The sequence below is a fragment of the Borostomias antarcticus genome (assembly GCF_949987555.1).
Source record: "Borostomias antarcticus genome assembly, chromosome: 36".
Taxonomy (NCBI): Eukaryota; Metazoa; Chordata; class Actinopteri; order Stomiiformes; family Stomiidae; genus Borostomias; species Borostomias antarcticus.
The window spans coordinates 810,705-818,204 of NC_140269.1; the positions used below are offsets into that span (position 1 = coordinate 810,705).

Below are 7,500 nucleotides of genomic sequence, written 5' to 3' on the forward strand. Positions count from 1 at the left end.
GTGTGTGTGTGTGAGTACTGAGAGGACTTCTTGTCTCTGTCACACATGCTGACTTTGTCAGAGTACTCTGGTGATGTGTGACCTTTACCTAAAGCTCTCCTTCTCTCCTCCACACTTCCTCTCCTCCTCTCTCCTCCCCTCCTCTTCTCTCTCCTCCCCTCCTCTCTCTTCTCCTCTCCTCCTCCATGCTTCCTCTCCTCCCCTCCTCTCTCTTCTCTCCTCCTCCACACTTCCTCTCCTCCTCTCTCCCTCCTCCTCTCCTCCCTTCATCTCCTCTCTTTTCTCAACTCTCCTCCTCCACACGTACACCTCTATCTACCTCTCTACCACTCTCTATCTCTCTCTACCTCTCTCTAACTCTCTACCTCTCTCTATCTCTCTCTACTACTCTCTATCTCTCTCTACCTCTCTCTAACTCTCTACCTCTCTCTATCTCTCTCTACCTCTCTCTACCACTCTCAATCTCTCTCTATCTCTCTCTCTATCTCTCTCTACCTCTCTACCTCTCTCTATCTCTCTCTACCTCTCTCTATCTCTCTCTACCTCTCTCTATCTCTCTCTATCTCTATCTACCTCTCTCCATCTCTCTCTACCTCTCTCTATCTCTGTCTACCTCTATCTATCTCTATCTATCTCTACCTCTCTCTATCTCTATCTATCTATCTTTACCTCTCTCTATCTCTGTCTACCTCTCTCTATATCTCTACATCTCTCTACCTCTCTATCTCTCTACCTCTCTCTACCTCTCTCCATCTCTCTACCTCTCTCTACCTCTCTCTATCTCTCTCTACCTCTCTCTATCTCTATCTACCTCTCTCTATATCTCTACCTCTCTCTATCTCTCTCTACCTCTCTATATCTCTATCTACCTCTCTCTATCTCTCTACCTCTATCTCTCTATCTCTCTACCTCTTCTACCTCTCTCTACCTCTACCTCTATCTCTCTCTACCTCTTTACCTCTCTCTACCTCTCTATCTCTCTACCTTTTCTACCTCTGTCCACCTCTCTTCCTCTCTCTATCTCTCTATCGCTCTATCTCTCTACATCTCTTTACCTCTCTACCTCTCCATCTCTCTCTACCTTTCTCTATTTATCTCTACCTCTCTTTACCTCTCTCTATCTCTCTCTACCTCTCTTTACCTCTCTCTACCTCTCCACCTCTCTCTATCTCTCTATCTCTCTACCTCTCTACCTCTCTCTATCTCTCTCTACCTCTCTACCTCTCTCTATCTCTCTCTACCTCTCTACCTCTCTATACCTCTCTCAACCTATCTCAAGTGTGTGTGTGTGTGTGTGTGTGAGAGAGTGTGTGTGAGTGTGTGACAGTGTGTGTGTGTGTGTGTGTGTGTGTGTGTGTGTGTGTGTGTGTGAGAGTGTGTGTGAGTGTGTGACAGTGTGTGTGTGTGTGTGTGTGTGAGTAGTGAGAGGACTTCTTGTCGCTGTCACACATGCTGGCTTTGTCAGAGTACTCTGGTGATGTGTGACCTTTACCTAAAGTTCTCCTTCTCTCCTCCACACTTCCTCTCCTCCTCTCTCCTCCCCTCCTCTCTCCTCCCCTCCTCTCTCTTCTCCTCTCCTCCTCCATGCTTCCTCTCCTCCCCTCCTGCTCTCTCCTCCCCTCCTCTCCTCTCTCCTCCCCTCCCCTCCTCTCTCTTCTCCTCTTCTCCTCCATGCTTCCTCTCCTCCCCTCCTCCTCTCTCCTCTCCTCCTCCCCCCCTCCTCTCCTCCCTTCATCTCCTCTCTCTTCTCAACTCTCCTCCTCCACACGTACACCTCTATCTACCTCTCTACCACTCTCTATCTCTCTCTACCTCTCTCTAACTCTCTACCTCTCTCTATCTCTCTCTACCTCTCTCTACCACTCTCTATCTATCTCTATCTCTCTCTCTATCTCTCTCTACCTCTCTCTATCTCTCTCTACCTCTCTCTATCTCTCTCTACCTCTCTCTATCTCTATCTATCTCTACCTCTCTCTATCTCTATCTATCTATCTCTACCTCTCTCTATCTCTGTCCACCTCACTCTATCTCTCTACCTTTTCTACCTCTGTCCACCTCTTTACCTCTCTCTACCTCTCCACCTCTCTCTACCTTTCTCTATTTATCTCTACCTCTCTTTACCTCTCTCTATCTCTCTCTACCTCTCTTGACCTCTCTCTACCTCTCCACCTCTCTCTATCTCTCTACCTCTCTCTATCTCTCTCTACCTCTCTATACCTCTCTCAACCTATCTCAAGTGTGTGTGTGTGTGTGTGTGTGTGTGTGTGTGTGTGTGTGTGTGTGTGTGTGTGTGTGAGAGAGTGTGTGTGAGTGTGTGACAGTGTGTATGTGTGTGTGTGTGTGTGTGTGTGTGTGTGTGAGAGTGTGTGTGAGTGTGTGACAGTGTGTGTGTGTGTGTGTGTGAGTAGTGAGAGGACTTCTTGTCGCTGTCACACATGCTGGCTTTGTCAGAGTACTCTGGTGATGTGTGACCTTTACCTAAAGTTCTCCTTCTCTCCTCCACACTTCCTCTCCTCCTCTCTCCTCCCCTCCTCTGCTCTCTCCTCCCCTCCTCTCTCTTCTCCTCTCCTCCTCCATGCTTCCTCTCCTCCCCTCCTGCTCTCTCCTCCCCTCCTCTCTCTTCTCTCCTCCTCCACACTTCCTCTCCTCCTCTCTCCCTCCTCCTCTCCTCCCTTCATCTCCTCTCTCTTCTCAACTCTCCTCCTCCACACGTACAGTACACCTCTATCTACCTCTCTACTACTCTCTATCTCTCTCTACCTCTCTCTACCTCTCTCTATCTCTCTACCTCTCTCTATCTCTCTATACCTCTCTCTATCTCTTTCTACCTCTCTCTATCTCTCTTTACCTCTCTCTATCTCTCTACCTCTCTCTATCTCTCTCTACCTCTCTCTATCTCTTTCTACCTCTCTCTATCTCTCTCTACCTCTCTCTATATCTCTCTACCTCTCTCTAACTCTCTACCTCTCTCTATCTCTCTCTACTACTCTCTATCTCTCTCTACCTCTCTCTAACTCTCTACCTCTCTCTATCTCTCTCTACCTCTCTCTACCACTCTCTATCTCTCTCTATCTCTCTCTCTATCTCTCTCTACCTCTCTCTATCTCTCTCTACCTCTCTCTATCTCTCTCTATCTCTATCTACCTCTCTCCATCTCTCTCTACCTCTCTCTACCTCTCTCTACCTCTCTCTATCTCTATCTATCTCTACCTCTCTCTATCTCTATCTATCTATCTCTACCTCTCTCTATCTCTGTCTACCTCTCTCTATCTCTCTACCTTTTCTACCTCTGTCCACCTCTCTTCCTCTCTCTATCTCTCTATCGCTCTATCTCTCTACATCTCTTTACCTCTCTCTACCTCTCCACCTCTCTCTACCTTTCTCTATTTATCTCTACCTCTCTTTACCTCTCTCTATCTCTCTCTTCCTCTCTTTACCTCTCTCTACCTCTCCAACTCTCTCTATCTCTCTACCTCTCTACCTCTCTCTACCTCTCTACCTCTCTCTATCTCTCTCTACCTCTCTACCTCTCTATACCTCTCTCAACCTATCTCAAGTGTGTGTGTGTGTGTGTGTGTGTGTGTGTATGTGTGAGAGAGTGTGTGTGAGTGTGTGACAGTGTGTGTGTGTGTGTGTGTGTGTGAGAGAGTGTGTGTTTGTGTGTGTGAGTAGTGAGAGGACTTCTTGTCGCTGTCACACATGCTGGCTTTGTCAGAGTACTCTGGTGATGTGTGACCTTTACCTAAAGCTCTCCTTCTCTCCTCCACACTTCCTCTCCTCCTCTCTCCTCCCATCCTCTTCTCTCTCCTCCCCTCCTCTCTCTTCTCCTCTCCTCCTCCATGCTTCCTCTCCTCCCCTCCTGCTCTCTCCTCCCCTCCTCTCTCTTCTCTCCTCCTCCACACTTCCTCTCCTCCTCTCTCCCTCCTCCTCTCCTCCCTTCATCTCCTCTCTCTTCTCAACTCTCCTCCTCCACACGTACAGTACACCTCTATCTACCTCTCTACTACTCTCTATCTCTCTCTACCTCTCTCTACCTCTCTCTATCTCTCTATCTCTCTCTACCTCTCTCTATCTCTTTCTACCTCTCTCTATCTCTCTTTATCTCTCTCTATCTCTCTACCTCTCTCTATCTCTCTCTACCTCTCTCTATCTCTTTCTACCTCTCTCTATCTCTCTCTACCTCTCTCTATCTCTCTCTTCCTCTCTCTAACTCTCTACCTCTCTCTACTACTCTCTATCTCTCTCTACCTCTCTCTAACTCTATACCTCTCTCTATCTCTCTCTACCTCTCTCTACCACTCTCTATCTCTCTCTATCTCTCTCTCTATCTCTGTCTACCTCTCTCTATATCTCTACATCTCTCTACCTCTCTATCTCTCTACCTCTCTCTACCTCTCTCCATCTCTCTACCTCTCTCTACCTCTCTCAATCTCTCTCTACCTCTCTCTATCTATCTCTACCTCTCTCTATCTCTCTCTACCTCTCTCTATCTCTATCTACCTCTCTCTATCTCTCTACCTCTCTCTCTCTATCTCTACCTCTTCTACCTCTCTCTACCTCTCTACCTCTATCTTTCTCTACCTCTTTACCTCTCTCTACCTCTCCACCTCTTTACCTCTCTCTATCTCTCTACCTCTCTATCTCTCTACCTTTTCTACCTCTCTCTACCTCTCTCTATCTCTCTGTACCTCTCTTTACCTCTCTCTATCACTCTATCTCTCTACCTCTCTTTACCTCTCTCTACCTCTCCACCTCTCTACCTTTCTCTATCTCTCTCTACCTCTCTTTACCTCTCTCTACCTCTCCACCTCTCTCTATCTCTCTACCTCTCTCTACCTCTCTCTATCTCTCTCTACCTCTCTACCTCTCTCTATCTCTCTCTACCTCTCTATATCTCTCTACCTCTCCACCCCTCTATACCTCTCTCAACCTATCTCAAGTGTTTGTGTGTGTGTGTGTGTGTGTGTGTGTGTGTGTGTGTGTGTGTGTGTGTGTATGTGTGTGTGTATGTGTGTGTGTGTGAGAGAGAGAGAGAGAGAGAGAGAGAGAGAGTGTGTGTGAGTAGTGAGAGGACTTATTGTTGCTGTCACACATGCTGGCTTTGTCAGAGTACTCTGGTGATGTGTGACCTTTACCTAAAGCTCTCCTTCTCTCCTCCACACTTCCTCTCCTCCTCTCTCCTCCCATCCTCTTCTCTCTCCTCCCCTCCTCTCTCTTCTCCTCTCCTCCTCCATGCTTCCTCTCCTCCCCTCCTGCTCTCTCCTCCCCTCCTCTCTCTTCTCTCCTCCTCCACACTTCCTCTCCTCCTCTCTCCCTCCTCCTCTCCTCCCTTCATCTCCTCTCTCTTCTCAACTCTCCTCCTCCACACGTACAGTACACCTCTATCTACCTCTCTACTACTCTCTATCTCTCTCTACCTCTCTCTACCTCTCTCTATCTCTCTCTACCTCTCTCTATCTCTCTCTACCTCTCTCTATCTCTTTCTACCTCTCTCTATCTCTCTCTACCTCTCTCTATATCTCTCTACCTCTCTCTAACTCTCTACCTCTCTCTGTCTCTCTCTACTACTCTCTATCTCTCTCTACCTCTCTCTAACTCTCTACCTCTCTCTATCTCTCTCTACCTCTCTCTACCACTCTCTATCTCTCTCTATCTCTCTCTCTCTATCTCTCTCTACCTCTCTCTACCTCTCTCTACCTCTCTATCTCTATCTATCTCTACCTCTCTCTATCTCTATCTATCTATCTCTACCTCTCTCTATCTCTCTCTACCTCTCTCTACCTCTCTCTACCTCTCTCTATCTCTATCTATCTCTACCTCTCTCTATCTCTATCTATCTATCTCTACCTCTCTCTATCTCTGTCTACCTCTCTCTATCTCTCTACCTTTTCTACCTCTGTCCACCTCTCTTCCTCTCTCTATCTCTCTATCGCTCTATCTCTCTACATCTCTTTACCTCTCTCTACCTCTCCACCTCTCTCTACCTTTCTCTATTTATCTCTACCTCTCTTTACCTCTCTCTATCTCTCTCTTCCTCTCTTTACCTCTCTCTACCTCTCCAACTCTCTCTATCTCTCTACCTCTCTACCTCTCTCTACCTCTCTACCTCTCTCTATCTCTCTCTACCTCTCTACCTCTCTATACCTCTCTCAACCTATCTCAAGTGTGTGTGTGTGTGTGTGTGTGTGTGTGTATGTGTGAGAGAGTGTGTGTGAGTGTGTGACAGTGTGTGTGTGTGTGTGTGTGTGTGAGAGAGTGTGTGTGAGTGTGTGACAGTGTGTATGTGTGTGTGTGTGTGTGTGTGTGTGTGTGAGAGTGTGTGTGAGTGTGTGACAGTGTGTGTGTGTGTGTGTGTGTGTGTGAGTAGTGAGAGGACTTCTTGTCGCTGTCACACATGCTGGCTTTGTCAGAGTACTCTGGTGATGTGTGACCTTTACCTAAAGTTCTCCTTCTCTCCTCCACACTTCCTCTCCTCCTCTCTCCTCCCCTCCTCTGCTCTCTCCTCCCCTCCTCTCTCTTCTCCTCTCCTCCTCCATGCTTCCTCTCCTCCCCTCCTGCTCTCTCCTCCCCTCCTCTCTCTTCTCTCCTCCTCCACACTTCCTCTCCTCCTCTCTCCCTCCTCCTCTCCTCCCTTCATCTCCTCTCTCTTCTCAACTCTCCTCCTCCACACGTACAGTACACCTCTATCTACCTCTCTACTACTCGCTATCTCTCTACCTCTCTCTATCTCTCTACCTCTCTCTATCTCTCTCTACCTCTCTCTATCTCTTTCTACCTCTCTCTATCTCTCTTTACCTCTCTCTATCTCTCTACCTCTCTCTATCTCTCTCTACCTCTCTCTATCTCTTTCTACCTCTCTCTATCTCTCTCTACCTCTCTCTATATCTCTCTACCTCTCTCTAACTCTCTACCTCTCTCTATCTCTCTCTACTACTCTCTATCTCTCTCTACCTCTCTCTAACTCTCTACCTCTCTCTACCTCTCTCTACCACTCTCTATCTCTCTCTATCTCTCTCTATATCTCTCTCTACCTCTCTCTATCTCTCTCTACCTCTCTCTATCTCTCTCTACCTCTCTATATCTCTCTCTATCTCTATCTACCTCTCTCCATCTCTCTCTACCTCTCTCTACCTCTCTCTACCTCTCTCTATCTCTATCTATCTCTACCTCTCTCTATCTCTATCTATCTATCTCTACCTCTCTCTATCTCTGTCTACCTCTCTCTATCTCTCTACCTTTTCTACCTCTGTCCACCTCTCTTCCTCTCTCTATCGCTCTATCTCTCTACATCTCTTTACCTCTCTCTACCTCTCCACCTCTCTCTACCTTTCTCTATTTATCTCTACCTCTCTTTACCTCTCTCTATCTCTCTCTTCCTCTCTTTACCTCTCTCTACCTCTCCAACTCTCTCTATCTCTCTACCTCTCTACCTCTCTCTACCTCTCTACCTCTCTCTATCTCTCTCTACCTCTCTACCTCTCTATACCTCTCTCAACCTAT

At 47.2% G+C, this 7,500-nt stretch overlaps 1 protein-coding gene across 1 annotated transcript in view; it reads left to right on the plus strand.

Moving 5' to 3' along the window:
- LOC311328004 (CUB and sushi domain-containing protein 3-like) overlaps positions 1–7,500 on the plus strand; it is a gene marked incomplete at its 3' end in the record, with an annotated part of 605,137 nt that overhangs the window by 212,395 nt on the left and 385,242 nt on the right.